The sequence below is a fragment of the Triturus cristatus genome, chromosome 3_1 (genome assembly GCF_964204655.1).
Source record: "Triturus cristatus chromosome 3_1, aTriCri1.1, whole genome shotgun sequence".
Lineage (NCBI taxonomy): Eukaryota > Metazoa > Chordata > Amphibia > Caudata > Salamandridae > Triturus > Triturus cristatus.
The window spans coordinates 730,794,599-730,814,725 of record NC_140583.1 but is presented as its reverse complement, the minus strand read 5'-3'; the positions used below and the strand labels follow the sequence as shown (position 1 = coordinate 730,814,725).

The 20,127-nt window shown below is 45.4% G+C and overlaps 1 protein-coding gene across 2 annotated transcripts in view; it reads right to left on the bottom strand.

The window, feature by feature from the left end:
- Nucleotides 1-18,707, bottom strand: part of TSPAN4 (tetraspanin 4) — a 2,753,320-nt gene extending 2,734,613 nt beyond the window's left edge. Inside the window, exon 1 of one of the 2 annotated variants that reach the window (XM_085644888.1) lies at nucleotides 18,162-18,707. The gene's annotated coding sequence lies outside the window, so the exon portion shown is untranslated. The remainder of the gene's footprint in view (nucleotides 1-18,161) is intronic. The other variant, XM_085644889.1, reaches the window with a different exon arrangement.
- Nucleotides 18,708-20,127: the final 1,420 nt, after the last annotated feature.

Genomic DNA, 20,127 nt, shown 5'->3' with positions numbered 1-20,127 from the left:
ATTACTGCTAGCAACCCTGACTGATGCATACCGATGATGGTATGATATATGGTAGCCAGTAACATAAACTTGTCTGACGTGGTTACTATTAGAACGCTAATAATGTTAGTAGCTCGGGATGATTCTCATTGAACATAAGTAGCTCTTATTACTAAAAAGGCTGGAAACCCCTGCTTCAGGCTTTACAGGCTCAGGACAGGCTTCAGCCCACCACACCAGTCCTGATGCCAAGGGAGGATGGCATCTCTCCACACATGGAGCTGCCCATAGTCCACAGGGGATCACGCAGCCCACCCGCACGCCGCGGGTGAAGCTCCCTGCCGTCCTCTTCAGACTGCAGCCGGTTCGCTCCAGACTGGATCTTCAGATGGCACAACCAGCTAGCTCCTCTGTCTTTCCCAGCTCACTCCAAGTAAAGACCCCCTTCTCCCAGTGGGCCGTGGTCCCCGGGATGTACCTTTTGACAGAGAGTAGGGACATAGTACCTCGCGCTCCTCCAGGGGGCATGGCTGGAAATTCACAAGTTTCCATTATTTACAGCCAAGCACCAGCAGATCTCCCACCCTCTCTTTTCATTCTGGGTGGGGAGTTTTCCTGTTAACGGGCATAGGTTACATCTGCATATGTTAATTTACTACTGCAGACAGGTGCAATGATAAAAAAAAAGGAAATCTATCAAATGGAAGTGAGAAAGCTATTTTCTCCCCTTTATAACTTTCAGTGTTGTTTTAGATGTTTTAATTCAGCGCAACTTTTTCCCAAAAGCTGAAAAATCATATGACACTGCTGAACTCAATCCTCCTCCTCCATTCTATCCTAAGTTAAGGAGAATTTAGCATTTCAATTATATGAAAATAATACTTTTCAAAGTACAGCCACAACCATAGAATGACATCTGTCACTGTCAACCGGACAGGGGTGTAAAATAAGAGTTTGCAACCACAGAATGACTGCGGTCATTTTCAACCGGACAGGAGGATACAGTCTGCAACCATTGAATGACGCTGTCATTCTCACCCCGACAGGAGGATACAGGCTGCAACCATTGAATGACGGCTGTTATTCTCAATCCGACATGAGGATCCATTCTCCAACCATTGAATGTCGGCTGTCATTGTCAACCCGACAAGAGGATACTGTCTGCAACCATTGAATGAGGCTGTTATTCTCAACCCGACAAGAGGATACTGTTTGCAACCATTGAATGACGGCTGTCATTCTCCACCTGACAGGAGGATACAGTCTGCAACCACTGAATGAGGCTGTCATTCTCAACCCGACAGGAGGATACAGTCTGCAACCATTGAATGACGGCTGTCATTCTCAACCTGACAGGAGGATACAGTCTGCAACCACTGAATGACAGCTGTCATCCTCAACCCGACAAGAGGATACTGTTTGCAACCATTGAATGACAGCTGTCATTCTCAACCGGACAGGAGGATACAGGCTGCAACCATTGAATGGCAGCTGTCATTCTCAACCTGACAGGAGGATACAGTCTGCAACCATTGAATGACAGCTGTCATCCTCAACCCGACAAGAGGATACAGTCTGCAACCATTGAATGACGGCTGTCATTCTCAACCGGACAGGAGGATACAGGCTGCAACCATTGAATGGCAGCTGTCATTCTCAACTTGACAGGAGGACACAGTCTGCAACCATTGAATGGCGGCTGTTATTCTCAACCTGACAGGAGGATACAGTCAGCAACCATTGAATGGCGGCTGTCATTCTCAACCTGACAGGAAGATACAGTCTGCAACCATTGAATGACGGCTGTCACTCTCAACCCGACAAGAGGATACTGTCTGCAACCATTGAATGACGGCTGTCATTCTCAACCCGACAGGAGGATACAGTCTGCAACCATTGAATGACGGCTGTCATCCTCAACCCGACAAGAGGATACAGTCTACAACCATTGAATGACGGCTGTCATCCTCAACCCGACAAGAGGATACAGTCTGCAACCATTGAATGACGGCTGTCATCCTCAACCCGACAAGAGGATACAGTCTGCAACCATTGAATGACAGCTGTCATCCTCAACCCGACAAGAGGATACAGTCTGCAACCATTGAATGACTGCTGTCATCCTCAACCCGAAAAGAGGATACAGTCTGCAACCATTGAATGACAGCTGTCATCCTCAACCCGACAAGAGGATACAGTCTGCAACCATTGAATGACGGCTGTCATTCTCAATTCGACAGGAGAGTACTGTTTGCAACCACTGAATGACGCTGTCAATCTCAACCTGATAGGAGGATATAGTCTGCAACCATTGAAAGGCAGCTGTCATTCTCAACCCGACAGGAGGATACATTCTGCAATCATAGAATGATGCTGGTATTCTCAAGTGGACAGGAGGATACATTTTGCAACCATTGAATGGCGGCTGTCAATCTCAACCTGACAGGAGGATACAGTCGGCAACCACTGAATGACGAAATCATTTTCAACCTGACAGGGAGGAAAACAGCAGTTCATACAATACGTCTTAGTACAGCACAAAAAAGCTCATGCTGTGCTGCAGCGCACCTGTAGCCCACTGAAGCTTAAGCATACCGCAGTGTCACGACAATAGTCCGAGCAAGAATCACGGAAGTCCCATGGTGCTTTAACCAGAACACTTCAAGCTAAGACCAACTCATTCTGTATTAGACACTAGCTCAGTTCAAGCACACTCTGCACTGTAAAACAAATGATTTAGTGGTAAGACCACAGGGTTATTGACATTCTGACAGGGGACCAATGAGTCTAGCACAGCAACGTGTTTCCGATGTTTTTTTCACAAACTGTTGAAACACTGAGCACAGAGCACAACATTCTCTATACATCTAAACACTGAGGCCCTAAAGTGTGAGCCCAGACCAGCACCCCCAGATTATTGTGACCGGGGTTCCGTTGACTCCGGTGGGCAGTAAGGGGGTATTCTGAGTGGGACCCAGAGGTTCCAAGGCGACATGGGTAATTCCTGAGTACATTGATAGGTCTGGGTCTGCTTCTCCTCACAGTTCCCACCAGAGCTCTTGGCTGTTCTGAACAGTCGGAAGCTCCGGGTGAAAGAAAGCAGGTTTGTGATGTTTCCACGTGCCTCATAATTCCAGTGCTCTCAGTAACTCCCATCGATGGGTCCCTCAGAATGAACAGCCCACAGGTAAAGTGGACCTAATTCTGATGAGAAGGATCCAAGGAGTATAATGGGCTGCACTTATTCGGCCTCTCAAAGACTGGTAGAAAATTCGCTGAAGAGGAAACAGCCCCCACATGTTTAGAGATCAGATGCAAATGTCGCCACTGATTTACACAGATTTTAACTGCCACCATATCATGAAATTGGATTTTTGCCAATCTTCCTTTTTCCGCCAGCAACGCTAAGTTCACTGGTCTTGTAGTTTCATGTTTTTCCACCAGATGTGTAAGGCTACTACACAGTGCTTAATTTGAGCCAGTGGTTTCTGGTGCTGGACACCGGCACTTAATTGCCTGGACCTGGTGTTAGGATGGCTGACCCATGGGGACGCTGTTTATGTAATTTAAAGAAGATCAGAACAACAGTTGTTTGTTAATTTAATGTACATTCAAAACAACTAATACCTGACACCCAAGCCATTCTTAAAGCTTTGGTAGCCTCAAACTGTCTGAATTGTCACACTTATAGCAGTGTGATGGTTAGTAGTTGAGTAAGTGTATAGTGGCAATGTGTGGTGCAAACAGTGGTGGCCTCCTAACGCGGAACCGACACTTATTTTTTGCTCCGAATTAAGCACTGGTGCTACACCCCAGCAAAATACTTACTGATGAGGACTACAAAACTGGACTAATGGAGCGTCCCTCATGACATGAGCCGAGCTGCAGTAATCCAAGTGGCTACTGTACATCAAAGGTCTAGAGGACAGAGTGTGCCCAAATCGTCTTAAGTCATCCTATCATCTCCATGTCCTCTTAGGTCACAGGAAAAACAGTAACATAGTACTCTTGAATGCGCCCATGGCAGCCTCTTTACCGGCTGCTCGCAGTTAAGAACCCACTGTAAGATTATCTAATTACTATTCATGTTTTTTAATTAATATTAAAAGTTTCGTTGAAAATAAGGTCATGTTGAGTTGGTCTTCTCGGTATATGTTTCCTTTCGAGTCAGAGATAAAGGTGTTTGTACTTTAGTTTATCCCTCACCAAAGAGGGAAAGGGGGAGTAAACACTGCTGTTGAGGGGACACAGTTATCTGCAGGCATCGTCCAGATCTCCATCACGTCATTACCTAAAGTCAGAGCCAAAGAAACTATGGAAGAGCAGACCACAACTGAGCCATGGACCCGGCTTGGCTGAGGTACTTAATTTGCAAAAAAATACTTGCAGCTTGCACCACCCATTGCGCCTCCCAGCGCAGCCAATGGCAGCACCAATATAACTACTATTCCAGGCCATCCAAAGCTATAATAAAGGCCTGAGCCGCAGGTATCTGTGATTTTTAATGTACATTGAATTAATAAATAACTGCTGTTGTGCTCATCTATAAATTAGACAAACGGCGCCACCATGTGGTAGACTGTCATAAGCGCCGATGTTGTCAATTAAGTGCTGGTGTCAAGCACCAGAAACTCCAGGCTCAACTTAAGCTCTGCTTGGCCGTAAGAATTAAATAGCGAGCCGAGTTAGCAAACTCATTGTCATTATGAGTGGGCATAACTCAAGTAATTCCATGTGGCGCAATCACGCAGAATTATCGAAGAATTCCGTGAGATTCCATAGGCATATGCAAGAAAAGTAATTCTGCGTTCAGTGCTAATTCGTAGCACAAATTAAACGTGAGGATGCATTTTGCACTAAAAAATAGCGCTAAATGCAACGGAACATGAATAGGGAGTGTGAGTAGTCACTTCCGCTCCCTAAATGTGTTCTTGTGGTAGGATTTTGCCGCAACTCACTTTATGCATTTAGCACTATTTTCTTAGCGGAACATGCACCTCTCACGTCCATAATATCACGCTACGGTTGGCTGGGGTGGTAGGCATGAGGACTGGAAGCAGTGGGGGGTTGGGAGATAAAAACTGACATAACTATTCGTGGATATGGGCATATTGCAACAGACTGGTGTCTCAGATAGGCTGGTATTTCAGGGGCTCACAGTCAGTCACAAGTCACACTGCTGACTGTGCCCCAACCCTGCTGACTTTTCTCATCAGCCTGTTGCAGGGTCACCCCTCTTCCATGGCATGTCTTCTCTCTCCTTGCTCTTTCTGTTTTTTCCCATTTCTTAATGCTCTCCATGCTAAATGTCTTGAACGTTCTCGCTCATGTGTCTGACTCCAGCTTGTCACCCGTCTTTCCCTCTCTGCCCTGCATCTTTTTAACTACAGTCCATCTTCCTCTGCCAAGTGCTGCAGAAGTCGGTCAGTCGCTCACAGCTCAGTTCATTTTTTGCAGGAGGGTCCTTGGACCGAGCAAGGAATGCCTCACCCACATCTATCAACAATTTAGCTAACATTTCTCGTCTGTTTATGAAAGTTCATTATCTCAACAGCTTTATGTCACCGGTCAACAGAGATTCTGACAAATCCCCAAGTCATATCTTTTCTCTCCAGTCAGCCTTACATTGGGTCAATGTCAGGATTGGGCAGTTCATACAGGCCTGTGTTCATTTCCCTTTGGATGGTGCAATTTTGAATGCTTGACTACCTCACCAGGAGTAGGAAGCGCTTTACAAATTGATGCAACCAGACCACTCAGGAAAGCGCTTTAGGCTATCACATGGGTATAGAAATGGCTATTAAATCAGCAATAAAATACAGTTCTTTCCCATTAAAAAAAATCAAGAACACAAACAGCAAAATACCAAGGACAAAAAAACAGTCATTGGTAAGTTACACCAGGCGTGCAACGCCCATTGAGCTGAAAAGGCTTCAGCTGCCCCCCCCCCCCCCAGTGTGTGGCAGCCCAGCTGAGACAGCTTCCCTGGCACACACACAGCCGCACCAGAGTACTTGACAGGTCTTTAAAACACAATTTCCTTATTAATGAGGCTTTGTTGCTTTTTCACCCCTTCTTAGATTCCCTGCATCTCCACTCTGCCTATTGCTTGAAGAATTAGCCCCCCCACCCGAATTTTTTTCTTAGCCCCCCCCCTTCCCCCCCCCCCCCTTCCGAAACTTTGCTCTAGTTGCGGCTATGAGTTACACACACCTCACATGGGGGACTAGCTATCTCTGCAAATGCCTTTCGGCATATTCATTGTAGAGGAAAGTTTTTTTTTTTTAAATGACGGCTTAGTTCTCTAAAATAAGGACAATTGCCATCAGTCTCAATTGAAGGTGGGGGTGGAGGGGTTATTATGGTACAATGAGTTGATTGCAAAGAAAGATTTACTATTCGAAGCACCACACTGTAAACCATACAGAACTTCGGAATTAGGTCTCAACCTGCAGTGGGAAAGACTCAATCCCTGTGACAGGTCCGGCCTGCAAAGTAGGCCTTTCCTAGGGCATTTTTACCAGCCAGGTTTTCCAGCTAGCAAAATTAGGATCTATTATTTGTGGCCCAGTAAACCAGGATGCAGAAACACTGGACCACTTATAATTGTGTAGAGCAGGATTCCACTTAGGAATTCTGCTCAGCACAGGTTGTAATCGGCCTGAGTTTGGCTAAGTGAGAAAATAATGTGCAGGGTCGACCTTTGAAGAGAGTGTGACTATAAGGAGGCTCACCCTTGTCCCCTATATGGCCTCAAAAAGCCCAGCCAGGTATTTATAGTGAGCAGAAAGTGCAACACATGTATTCATGTTACATTGAAAGGGGTTCTTCTGGTCCTGATGAAGGCCGACTGATCTAGGTGGCCCAAACACAGCTGTAGCATATAGACCAACTCTGTGCTGGAGTACTAACCAATGCCCTACGTCCATCTGGTACATTCTGAACCCCCTTTTTTAACTATACCAGGGAAACTCTTGAATAAAAATACCCAACGGGTACCTTTCCCTGGGTAATGAATCCATAACTGACAGGTAAACTTCATCACCCCGATTAAGATCTTCCTTGTCCCAATCATTATAATATAAGCCAATCCTGCCCCAGACAGGCCCATCTACGCCTAGTCTTTCTTTTGTGTTTACAAAATAGAATAAAGATTCCTCCCTTCCTCCTCGATACCTGCTAGTATCCAGACCAGACAAGAATGTAAATCAGAAATCAGAAGGGGGCTATGACGGGGAAGAGGAGGACCTTAATCGGGGTAATGACGCTTACTGGTAAGTAAAGTATTCATTAACCCCTCATAGGACCTCCTCGTCACAGTCAGTACAATATGAGGATTTCACAAGCAACAAAGAACCAGCTTTAAGTTTAATAAACTTTTTTCATTGTGGCTTTCACAACACCAACACCAAAATTATACGAAGAAGAATTCAACACATCGAGACAATAGTGTTTAGCACAGGTGTGATGAGAATCCCATGGGGTCCACCCTGCAAATCTCTTGAATTGACACCCCTGCAGCCTCAGCCTAAGAGACAGAAACTGTTTGAGTGGCGCGTCCCTGGACCTTTACTGGAGGGATTGCGCCCAGGAATTAGTAAGCTTGACAAATTTCCTGCCAATCCCATCTGCTGAGCATGAAGGTGAACACTTTTCTACCCGTGTACACTTCCAAGAGAAATAAACAGCAAATTGACAAGGTGAAAGTCCTTAGTACGTTTCAGATACATTGTCAGAGCCCTCTAAACACCTGGGGAGAAAGGCAACTGAAGATCCCCTTAATCCTGAAAGACTGGACGAATTACCTCTTGTTGCGAATGGAACCTAGAAGACACCCCAGGAACAAAGGTTGGATCCAACAGCAAGGCCACCCTGTCAGATAGAATCTGCAAATAGGGATATGACATCATCAGGGTACCCAATTCACCGAATCTTCAAGCCGAAGTAATGGCTAACAGAAAAGCTATTTTAGCCAACACCCATATCATGTCTGCTTATGAAGAGGTTTAAAAGGGAACATGTGCAATCCATGAAGAATTGTAGGTAAATCCCAGGAACAATAACCAGTGATACCAGTCTTTGTTGCTGAAAACTCTTAAGTAAGAGTACAGCCAAGGGAACACTCATAACCAATTTTTCCTTAGATCTGGAACAAACCTTAATTGCTGCCCACTGGGTGGCCAAAGTAGCCAGAGCTCGATTCATCAAAAACCCATCTCTCTGGTAAAAAGCTGGTATGATGGAGACATTGCCCTCCCTCATATCAAAACATATTACTGGGCGTCCCAATTGGCAGTGCTAAATCAATGGTTACACGCAGCACAGGATGAACCAGCCTATCGCATGGATAGACTTCTCTTGGGAGTGGACGGAATGATGAGGGAACTCTATAATAACACTAGAATAAAGACTCTGACAGGGCCGACAGCACTTACAGTTAGGATATGGCATGAGGCGCAACGGGCACTAGGATGGGAAGGAATCACGACGCAGGCAACACCACTATGGGACACGAAAAAGTTAGCCCAGCTACGAAATACTAAAGGTTTCAGGCAATGGGACCGGATAGTCATCTCGAAGGTGGGGGACCTGTGGAAAAAAGGCGAGGTCATCTCATTCACAGAATTACAACATACCTATGGCCTAGCGAAGACGGAAGCCTACAGATATATGCAGATTAGACATGCACTCGCGACACTGATCCCACAGGGCACACAACTGCCAGAGTCGTCACCCCTAGAAGATAGGCTATTTACTGATCATATGACAAAAAAGGCCATTTCGGTAACATATAAGAAAATAATAAACAACCAGCCGGACCCAACAGCGGTCCTCAAAAACAGATGGGAGACTGATTTAGGAGAACTAGACGAGGCAGACTGGCAGGAAGCAATGGCATCCCCCAAGGAGGTAGCGATACCCTCTAGATTAAAGCGAGTACAACTGAAGGTTCTACACTGCATGTATTATACCAGAACACTACTGCATAAATTAGGCAAGGCATATACACCACTTTGCCTACGACAATGCGGTGCACCAGGCACGTTCTGGCACACAATCTGGCAATGTGTAGAAATTACCACATGCTGGACGGCAATCATGCACACAATTTCACATGTAACAGGAATAACGATTACACTGGAACCGAAAAGATGTCTGCTCAACATCTGGGAACCAACGGATTTAAATCATTCCGCCCAGGATTGGGTGGCGCTGGGTATGGCAATAGCAAAAAGGAATATAACACAACTATGGGGAGCCAGACAGGCTCCCCACCATTAGAAGGTGGTGCCAGGACATGGACGACGTAATGATAACTGAAAAATCAGTATACTTACATAGGAGATGCCCTAAAAAGTGGACCTGGGTGTGGGGAAAGTGGAATGCATATCGGGGCAACAATTGTGATCCCCCACAAGAGGAATCGCTGTCAGAAGAAAGTGACTAGCTAACGAAAGTAAAATATGTGCAACTGTAATAAATATGGACATGAACAAAGTTGAGGGTGCAAAAGAAAACCCGAAGTATGTACTGGTTAAAATGCTAAAGATCATGGTTCAACTATTGTCCTACATTATAATGTATGTAAAAGTGAATACAAGTGGTAATGTAGCAAGGTTTATAACAGAAAATGTTAATAAAAATATTTTTATTTTTTTTAAAACCCATCTCTCAAAAATGTATGAATCTGAAGGGATCCCGTCTAACTGGATTTATACGTTTAACCGCACACCATTTCACAAAAGAGCCCTGGTTCTTTTTATAGGAGGAAAGTGTTGACTGCTTACGGAATAGTTGTATTTCAACTGCCAAACAGCTGGAACAGCCCATTTTCTCCAGCGTTAAGCATTCAAGAGCCAAGCCGTCAACCTCTAGCAGTTAAGTTGCCCCAGTGGCAACGCTGGAATCTGGAGAGGGAATGGAATTACTGGTAACCTGCCAAACCTTCCACTGAACACCCTGAGTAACAGTGGGAACCAAAGGCTACGAGGCCAAAAAGGGTCAATCATGATCACTGATACCGTCTCCACCGAATCTTCTGTAGCACCCTGGGGAGGAGGGTAATCAGAGGGAATGCATACAGATGACCCGGCGGCCAGGAGACCGAGAGAGCATCTACTGCCCATGCTTGATGAGAAACTTCTTCCGAACAAAATATTGGAATAAGGGCATTGTGGGGAGAGGCAAGTAGGTCTATCCACGGTTCCCAGAAGAGATGGCATAACTAATGAAAAACAGGACTAAAGAGATGGTGGAGAACTGAGGAGGGCAGATTGCGGTTCAAGCTGTCAGCATGAAAATTAAGCTGTCCCTGAATGTAAACTGCCCTCATGGCAATGAGATTTACCTCTGCCCAAGAGCAAATCTGGTTGGCCAGCTGGTAGAGTAGAGGACACAGTTTTCCCCATTGGCAATTCAGGTAACACTGTGCTATCTGATTGTCGATACGGACCACTAGATTTGCCCCTTGTAACTGTGGTTGGAAAAACTCAACCGCTTCCCAAACAGACTGCTGCCAACTCCCTCCAATTGGATGAATGACTCCCGTCCATCAGTGACCATTGACCCTTTTCTTCAAAAGTCCTCAGAGTTGCCCCCCAAACACACAGACTAGCATCGGTTGTCAACAAAACCAGAACAGGAACCTGAAACGTGACACCCTTCTCCAGATTGAGGATATGCAAACACCAAGTCAACTCATAAACAAGAGTTGAAGACAGTGGGACCTGGGAAATGTAATTGGCGAGGCGAGGGATGGATTCCAATGATTGATGAGAGGTGAGAGGTTTTAGGTGTAATCGAGCCCAGTGAACAACTGGAACTGAATGTACCTCGTTTCATGCAAACCTCAGGAATTTTTGGCAGTTGTGGTGAAAAGGAATATAAAAATAACATCTTCTAATTCCAAAGTTGCCAAAAAAAATCAACAGTCTTGATGAGGTGAATGATGAATTGTAGAGTGATCATTCAAAACCGGTCTAATGTCGCATACTTGTTCAGTGTTTCCAGATCTGGAAAAGGCCAAAAAGAAATATCTGGTTTGTGGACTAAGAAGAGAATAGAATAAAACACTTCTTTCCGGTATAGGCACAACTGCCCTCTTGAGGAGTAGTTTCTTCACCCTGTCAACATTGCATTCCTCTTCTGCATGTCTCTTGATAATGGAGCAATGTGAAACACCCCTTCTGGGAGAAGGTTGACCGGAAGGAACCCGTATCCGTGGCAAATTATGGAGAGGACTCATTGTTCCATTATCTACAGGAGCCATTGCATAAGGTCGGACTGAAGACTGGCCTGACCTTAACATAGTAACTTCTGACAAGTTTTTGGGGTATTCGGACCCAGTGGTCGGGACTTATTGGCAAACGTGGCCCTACGAGCCTGTCCTTGAATGGGACGTATATTGTCATAGGACCTTGAAAACAGTACTTCTGGAAAAAAGTTTTCTTCCTTTGAAACAACTGAAAAGGCTTTAAACTCTTCTTCTCTTCAGTAGATCTCTGGACCATAGTATTTGACTTGTCCTCAAATAGATTTGGACCTTCAAAAGGCAGCTTATGTATTGGAGACTTTTGTGTAGAATCCAGTCACCGAGGCTTCGTCCACAGGGAAGTCCGCCCTCAACTGCTGCTTCTGATGAAGATGGAAAAAGCCCATAGGTTGACGTCCAAGAGAAAATGAGCCAATCTCCATTTAGGCTAAAGTACGAGTTGGATCACCCTGGTCCTGGAGGCAATCAAATACTTTTCCAGAGTTTTTAGTAGGAACTGGGAAGCATTTGGAGAGTATGAGCTGGAACGTATATGAATGGAAGCTGTGTTTGCCCTCTTGAGGGCTGCCTCTACCTTCTTTTCAACAGTATCTGACACGGTTGCTTCCTCTGATGATAAAGAGGGAGAAGAAGTCATGGATGCCAAAAGTGAATTCACCTTTGGGAACTAGGGATATTGATCATCAAATTGTGCAATGTGATACCTCCTATTCAAAAAACAAGGAATACTCTGCTTATCAATATCCCTTCATTCCTTTGCAATTATCTCCTTAACCCCTTCGACGCTCATGACGGAACGGTTCCGTCATGAGCGTCGGTTGAGCTGTGCTCATGACGGAACCGTTCCGTCATGACCACGCCCGCGCAAGCAGCAGTCAGCACCGCGGGGGAATCAGCCCCGCATGGAAGGGGTTAATGATGTTGTGTAAAGGAAGATCATCCGCAACAGAGGTACTATATTGGATATAAAACACCTCCTCATCTAGGGTTTTTTGATCAAACCCAAGTATTTCTTAAAACACTTTATTTTGCTGAAATATCCAGACCATCATCTATACCCTGTTGCTTTTTAGTTTGTAGATCATTCATGGCAGCTTCAGCTGCTTTAACAAATAAGTCTTGGAGACCCATCTTAGATATCTGCAAAAGCTCATCTTCCCCAAATCCTGAACATGTTTCCTCTTTGTCACAGCTTTCCCCCAGGAGCAGCAGAAAGATCCGCCACACTCTCCATGGCCACACTTGAGAAAAGTAGGAAGTAAGTAATGCTAAAGGCAACACTTCCAACTTATAGTCATTTCTAGGCAACCAAATCTCAGCAACTCCAAGATTTGTCTGCATAAGAGCAATTCACCACATCCCCGCAGACGTACATCTATCAGAAACCCGACTGCGGGCCCGAGTGCTAATTCCTCTCACAGCACTCAATTGCCCACTCGCGGACCACACGCAATGCTCGCCAGCCAAGCATATGCACGGCGGTGGTGTGCTTGCAAATCACACGGTGAGTTTATTTTTTTATATATATAGCATAAACAGTATACCAAAATTAAACCAGCAAAACTAATGCGCCTCTTACCGGTCTTGGACAGTAAACAAAATAGGCACAGTTTTCATTCTACTTTGTAAACAAAAAAGAAAGACTAGAACTTCTTATTGAGACTCCTACTGCTATCTGTGGCACAGACAGGACCGCCCGTTAAAAAGAGGAGGAGGGCAGGGATTATGTAAGGAGACAATTTCAGGGTCAAGTTCTCAACTATTCAGAATGATGATTGCAAAGCCCTATCCTTTAAGTTTGAGTTAACAAAAAGCAATCCTTCAGAGGAGCTCTTATTTATCGCCCTCCGGGCCCTAGATATAGTTTTTTAAACTCCATCAGCTATCTCCTCGAGGACGACATCTATACTACAGATTTTATAGTCCTTGGAGATTTTAATTTCCTCTTGGAATCTCAGATGATAATGACACTATTGCCCTACTTGAAATCATGAATGCTTTTGATTTTCCGCAGCTAATACGAGAACCTACTTACAGTTCTGGTCATACATTGGACACCATGTTTTCTAATAATAAAGCTATTACCATACTCAAAGTGCTCCCACAAGCCTGGTTGGATCACTCTGCCATTTTCTTCAAGCTTAATCACGCTGAAGCAACTCAAGGTCCTAATAATAGGCAGTATAGGGCATTGGCCAGCCTTCACTACAAACATCTTTTACAATTTGAGAATCTTCCCCTCCACTGGTGGAAAACCCAGAGCGAGCTTCCCAGGACTACTCTGAGTGGCTTATCATTGCATTTTCTCTCACTGTCCCATCTAAGAAGGTCAATCAAGGAAGAAACAAATCCTCTGCTCCTTGGTTTTCCGAAGCTCTTCGACTTGAAAAACAAAGTTGTAGAAGACAAGGAAGGAAATGGAGGTCCCAGTATGATTTTCATGGGAGAGAAATCTACAAACTATCCCTATCTAAATATAAATCTCTTCTGGTTAAGGAAAAGACAGCATACTATACATCACAAATTGAATTCTCTAAAAACTCTGTGAAAGAAGTCTACCAGGTAATAAACAAATTAACCAAACAACCAGAGATTATAGGAGACTTGGTCAGTCAATCCTTCTGTGATACTATTGCTCAGCACTTCAGAAGTAAAATCGATCACATTTTTAATCTGTCCAATCACCCCAGCGATATTAACCTGCCAGCAATCAAGAAAAAGATGGATGGCTATTTGGATAGTGATATCCCATTGGCCTCCTTAGATAGTTTTTCCTCAGTCACAATAGCGCAGATTGAAGAGCTTATACAGACTACTAAATCTGGATCACCTGATGACCCATGCCCTCCCTCAGAGCTTAAGTCCATCTCATACCCCATAGCCTTTAAATGAACTGTAATTTTAAACATCATGTTCACCACAGGTATCTTCCCTATCATCTGGAAAAGGGCGTCTATCCTTCCGCTCTTAAAAAAAATCTAACCTTGACCCGGAGGACCCTGCTAGCTATCGGCCCATCTCTAGACTCCCTTTTCCCTCCAAAATAATCGAAAGATCATTAACACTCAATTGAATCATTTTATTAAAGAGAATAACCCTACTAAATTTGGGTTCAGATCAGAACATAGTACTGAGACAGCCCTCATCAAGGCCATTTTGGACGACAGCGGATCAGCCGCATTAATCTTGTTAGATCTATCTGCGGCGTTCGATACAGTGGATCATTCCATCTTGGTCCACTGTTTGGAAACCATTGGCATAAAAAATGTACCCTTAAAATTACTTACATCCTTCCTTACTGATAGGGAAAATGCGGTGAAATTAGATACTTTCTCGTCCAAATCCTTCTCTCTACCCTGTGGAGTTCTGCAGAGATCATCGCTCAGCCCTACTCTTTTTAATACTTGTGGATCAGAACTTGCCTCTCTTATTTAATCTTTTGGCTTCCAATCTACGCAGACAACACGCAGATCGTGCTGTCCACCTCTAACAACTCCAATGACACAAGCCATCGAATCCAGAACTCCATGGGACAAGTCAGCATCTGGATGAGCAAGCGCTGCCTTAAGCTGAACTCAGAAAAGCCTGTGGTGATCTTGTTCAGAAACAACCCCAACTTCTGGTCTGCACCCTGCAGGCCGCCAGAAATGGGAATGCTCCCTTCCCCCACAGCTAAAGCTAAGAGTCTTGGGTTTATCCTGGATGATAAATTAAATCTTGGTAAGCAAATTAATGCAGATATCTCATCCTCCTATAACACCCTTAGAATCCTTAAGAAAATATTTACCTTTCTCCCCATCAGTTTCAGCAAGACAGTAATATCCACTTTAATACTTTCCAGGTTTGGTTATTGCAACGGCTTATACAGCTGCCTGCAGGCTCAATATATCAACAAACTTCAAGTTCCACAGAATTCAGCAGCAAGGCTGCTGCTGGGACTGCCCATGCATCAATCCGTCACACATGCCATAAAAGATCTTCACTGGCTGAATGTAAAAAACAAGATAATCCACATTTTGTAAAGCGCGAACAATCACCCGTAAGGGTCTCTAGGCGCTGGGGGCCATCGGGAAGATTAAGCAAGCTATTCCCCAGAGTCACATGGTGCTGGGCTAATCTCCCGCCGGCGCTGGGGTTCGAACCGTGATCCCCAGATTCGGGAGTCAGTCGCCCTGGCCGCAGCGCCACACCTCTTCATCTTAATTTGATCCTTCCCAGGATCAAATTGAAATCTCTTTGCCTTACTTACAAGGCCCGCCACGATACAGGATCAGTTTTTCTGAGGAAAGCCTTTTCTTGGTACGTTCCCACTAGAAATCTAAGATCAATGGGATCTTTCAAAATAAACATCTTTAGGTACAGAAAAATCCAAATGGGGAGGAAGCAGTTTCCTGGCAGGAGCAACCAATCAGTGGAATCTCCTCCTTTTTCACATTAGATCAGCTCCCTCCCTTCTAAAATTCAGAAAGTCCCTAAAAACCTGGCTTTTTAACCAGTAGTCTTTTTCTTTTGCATCTGTTCAGCACTCTGACTAGCGCCAAGACACCCCCGGGTATACGCTGCGCTCTACACATTTCTTTAACTTAACAGAACTAGGTGTAGATAGGCCTGCTTGGGGGCAGGATTGCCTCATATTGCAATGACTGGGACGAGGAGGCCTTATGAGGCGTTCATTTGATATTCTCTACACTTGATCTCCAACAATCTCAAGAGCTCACTCTAGAAGGTCGAGCCCATCCAGCGGTAACATCGCTCTGGATGAGGGACTTGATGATGAAACATGCCACAGGCAATCTGTGGGTGAGGGTCCTTCTAAAAACCCTACAGAGGTCTCATTGAAGGGTAACTATGATCACTTACGTTTCCGACCCTACTGGCCACAGAGACAGTGGGCCTTATCTAATATATTGAAAGTTTAGACTCCCGGAAGGCGATACGGTCTTCTTGACTAGTTTCATCTGCCCTGTTCATGATAAAAAAAAGAGTCGCAAAAGTGTCACTTTCTTTTCCATGCCTATGCACAACACTCATTACTAGCGTGCAGCAGTTTTACAGAACTCTAAATAGGTGTTAATGTGGCTCCAGGGAACAGTGTATAATCTGCAAGTCACAGCTCTGAATCCTAATAGGAGAGCTCAGAAGGTCCATGTGCTTGTTGCAGAGATCCTGGCGTAACCTGCAGGTTATACGTTTCAATCCTGCGTAATGTGTATATTATAATTGTGACACACGTCTCAATCCCTAAGGGGGGGGGAAACACATTGGGCACCGAATTGGGTAGTAAAAAACACACATGTAAGTATTATTTATTTGCAAATTAATTAAAATCATTGCAATTTACACAAAATGTCTGAGTAAGAAAAAATGTACAAGTTAAAAAAATTAATTCATTATTAAAATGTCATTACTTTACAAAAATACGGTATTCTAAAAGAAGCAATAGTCCATCAAGTGCTCTGTGAATTTTCACGAAAAGGATTTTTTTTAAATTTAGCAATAATAGGGAATTGACGCGCAGTTCAACACACATGATTATAATTTAAGGCAGAATCCAGCCAAGATTTAATTGTATATAAATGGACATTTATGGTGCAATTAGGGAAGTCTAAAGAGTCTGGCTTCCACGCGTGAGGAGTGTCTGCCACTCTGGTGTTAATGAGCCTCGCTGTAATCCTAAATGTATAATGAATAAAGCACGACTACAAAACGCAGAATGCATAGAAAAAACTCTCGGCTGGGCGAACGACTCGTCAGCAGTTTCATTATTCACCGAAGCTAACATCGTCTACCAGATAAGGGTCATTTACCAGAAGACAGGATACATCACAACTTTTATCAATCTCTGCCGCCTCTCACGGTCTCTCTGCACACCCTTCACTCAGCTTCAAAATGATCATGGTTTGCTTTTTTTTCTCAGGTCTTGAGAAGTGCATCACTTTCACGTCTGCGCCCCTCTGGTGGAGGGGGGTGACAGCATCCCGCTGCCTCTCACTGACGCCCAGCATCCACACACACAAATGAAAACAGACAGGCGCAACTGTGTGTTGTCAGGTGCGGTGATAATAGAGAGATTCCTGCCTGGGCCGCGCGCTTATTTCCTTGTGGCAACGCACATCAGGGCAGAAGCAGCAAACCTGTTCCTTTCAGACACTCCCCATGCCAAATAACACAATCAAAGCTCCACCCAAGGGGTCTTGCACGCTCCGAGCCAGTGTTAACTCTGTGTGCTTAGAAGCCCCCTCGCTAGGCGTGCTGTAGTAGCTGTAAGCCCTGAGAGCACTCGCACGCACGTGCACTACCCGTTGATGCACACTGCCTGCACCTGAAACGGCCGGTCACACCGATTGCCCACACACGATAACTATTGCAGGCGAGTCCGCTCCTGCAAGCTGCCGTTAATAAAGTGAGTGCAGGTGTGAAGCAACAAGCTCGCAGTGCCCTGGCCAAATGCGTTCCTCCAATCATAGATTAAAACCACATGCCTTTGAAATAAATAAGTTATAGACAATGTCACTATGTGTATTTTATAAACGCTTAATGCTGGACAACCTGTCTCTGAGCCAAGGCAAAAAGGAGGTAATGGGCCATAGGGAGATTAAGCTATTTGCCCAGGGTCACACGTTATTGACTGAGACGCCAGGATTAGCTCAAATGTATGGTGCACAATCTAGTTTCTGAAGCACGTCTCCTCCACACCTCCACTTGCTTACAAACTGCTCTCACGGCTCAGCGCCACGACGCTGTGACGGCAGACCGCTAGGCGCTGAGCAGCTGCCTCGGTGCCCGCAGCACCCCCGCGACTGCCCGAGTCCAGGAGTCTCGTGAAGACCGGCAGCAGCAAAAGTACACAATCCGCGGTCTGGAAATAAAACGGCTTTAAAATGAAAAAAATAGAGAGCTCGACACCTACCTTTTCCCGCAGGAAGTCGGACCTGGGAGCTCTGCACCGTGCCCTGCCCGCCGATGCCAGCGTCTGCGGCTCTCTGCCCACCAAGCCAGCGAGGAGGTGGAGAGGGGCTGGTGGCTGGGGAAGAGGGAAGCGATCAGAGTGTCATCAGAGACGCGGTCTCGCACTCACGGAGGAGGGCCGAGGCTTCCCCGGCGCAGCGCGCTCCAGAAAGCTCCCAGTAATTTCATCCACTGAATCGAAACCACTGCGCATTGGCAGCACACAGGGCTCCCGGCTGCAACCTCGGTACTGCTGCGTACAGAGAGGGTGCCAGGACCGAGAATCCCGCTACCAGCTGCACGCATTCAAATGTAGCGCGTATGGTGGGCAAAACTGCTCCAGGCGCATAATGCCAGTCATAAATACTATGGTATCTCAACTAAATGGCACCCGTTAACGACCTGAAAATGTTGAAAGGCGGAGCGGGGTGCGCTGGCATTCGAACCTGTGCCACGGCGAGGAGTGTTGCGTGTTGAGTAGCTCGGCTTTCTGTAGCTGAAAACGGATGTAAGGAAATAAACGTAAGTGAGGGCTCTACTGTGTCGCATGACTATTTACTGACCGGATGATAAGAAGCAGAGCACTATCTCGAAATGCGCTGCCTCGCTAAGCCACTGTTTTTGCATAATACGATTTATGTACCGCATGCAGGGACACGGCGCGTACTATTGTAAATACACGGTTTTACCATTAAGCCGAGCAAATGGCGCTTATGTTATCGCCTTTAGAAGGCTCGAGTTTATTGTGCTAGTAGTAAGACAGTCGGAATTTAAAGAGGAGCGCGTGCAAACAGTGGCAGCTCTAGTACTGCCTGCACAAAAGCAGCATATTTTGTGACATAGTGCAGAACCGTGTGACGTGTGCAGAGATATCAGACGCCAGACTGACAGGCACTGCAAACCATCGGCCCCACGTGCACAGAGGCGGCAGATTACCTGCCTCAAGTACACTGAGACAGTAGGGCTCACCGGACAGCCGTACTGCTGCTTGCAACATGTGCACGCGGCAGTCCTATTGTACCTGCTCCGGGGACACAGAGGCGGCAGGACTGCCTGGAAAAGGTGTCCCAAGGCAGCGTGACTCCCCGGACAGCAGTGCTATGAGCTGCACCGCGTGCACAAGCACTGCAAGGCTACCAGGACAAAGCAGTGGTACCTGCGCCATTTTGTAAACAAGGTTCACCTGACACAATAGGCCTCTCTGTACAGAGGTGCACCAGGGCTATCAGTACCATATGTACAGCCAGTGCGCGACTATCCGCAGCATGTGTACACACACCGCAGCACTACTTGCACCCGTTCCAAAGCGGCATGCAGGCGTCCAGTACCATGGCCACAGGCACTGGAGGCATTGGACTACCCACAAAAGATGAACTGATACAAAAAATAACCCTTCACAGCAGTTGTACCATGCGCACAGGCACTGGAGACAAACTGCAACAGGTGCAAAAGCACAGCGCCTCACCTGCACCAGTTCCACAGAGGCATAGGCGCTTTGTGTACTGTAATAAATTGGAATATTATTTCAGGAGGTTGGGAACCCACCTCAAACAAAAAATCACAATCCTCGTCAGGGTGAACCACTAAAGTCACTTCTGTTAGCTTGGATCAAGGTAACTAGGCTCAGGTTTCAGGCACGGTGTAAAGTATTTATGGTACGGTCAAACAGTTCTAATGTGAAAAAAAAAATACAAAAACAATCCCAAACCAAAGTAGAAAAATTTAAAATCTTTTAATAAATAAAATGACACAAAAATAACAAAAAAAATCTGAACTGAAGATATGAATTTGTAAAGTTTGTTTTCAAAATAGCGCATAAACACACAAAGCGCCAACCAACGGGGCCAGGGTCGTCCAGTGGAAAGTTTATCTTCTGACTTAGAAACATTTGTGGAGAAAAAAATGTAGTCGCCAATTCATCGGAGGGG